This window comes from Octodon degus, unplaced genomic scaffold, assembly GCF_000260255.1.
Source record: "Octodon degus isolate 3935 unplaced genomic scaffold, OctDeg1.0 scaffold00056, whole genome shotgun sequence".
Classification (NCBI taxonomy): Eukaryota; Metazoa; Chordata; class Mammalia; order Rodentia; family Octodontidae; genus Octodon; species Octodon degus.
The window spans coordinates 8,777,083-8,778,061 of record NW_004524632.1 but is presented as its reverse complement, the minus strand read 5'-3'; the positions used below and the strand labels follow the sequence as shown (position 1 = coordinate 8,778,061).

The 979-nt window shown below is 38.1% G+C and overlaps 1 protein-coding gene across 3 annotated transcripts in view; it reads right to left on the bottom strand.

Annotated features, from left to right (window-relative positions):
- Positions 1–979, bottom strand: part of Cdk12 (cyclin dependent kinase 12) — an 82,902-nt gene that overhangs the window by 19,984 nt on the left and 61,939 nt on the right. The window lies entirely within an intron of this gene.

Here is a 979-nt window from a genome sequence, read left to right as displayed (position 1 = left end):
AAAAAATAAATAATTTAAAATAAATAAATAAATAAAAGGACAAACTGGCCCATTCGTAGTTATAAAAAGTCCAGGAAAAGTGACTTAAATCTTGGAACCATATAAATATATTATGATTAAATTACCTCTGTGCAAAATCTGTTATGTGCTCTATGAGGACCAAAGGCTAGTTCTTTTCTCATTCTGCCCACCAAATTTCCATAACTGAGTATTAACTTTTTCTTCTAAGGAGTTTAGCACTATGCACTGTTTGGTTCATTTCCAGACTTTACCATACTGGATAATATAATCAGTAAAAAAGTCTGTCAATCTTAGGACAAAATCTCTGTAACAGGAGTTCATAAATTTTAGTATTTCAACCACATTCAGAACATGAAAATGTTGGTGAAATAAATTCATTTGGGCATTTCTTTGGCATAATCATCTTTATAGTATCATCTACACAAGTGTACCCTAACCATTTAGGGTACGCAGTCTGTCCTAAAGAAATAAAATGAAAGAAAAAAATCCACAGGAGCTGTAACACTGTCAGTGATAAATTCAAAGAAAAAGTAGACTTTCTTGATGCCAGAATGTGAGGCACTTCTGCAGATTCTACACAATACAAGAATAAGTTGGCCAGGTAGCTCAGCAGACTAAAGTGCCTACTTAGGCAGAGTGCAGTGGCTGGGGTTTGATCCCCTACGTGCAGCGCCGGCCCTGCCCCCAGGGTGCACTGAGACAGTGATAGAGACTGGGCGTGGTGACGCACACCAGTAATCACAGTGCTTGGGTGGCTGAAAACAGGAGAATCACGAGTCAGATCTATGTAGTGAGACCCTGTGGACCCTAAAGATCCTGTACTAAATACATTAAAACAAAAAAAACAAACTGCATAGAACTACAATGGATGGGCAAGTGATACAGCTCAGTGATGCAGGATCTGCTTTGTAAGCATAAAGTTCTGATTTCAATTCCCAGAACCTCCTCCCACAAAAAA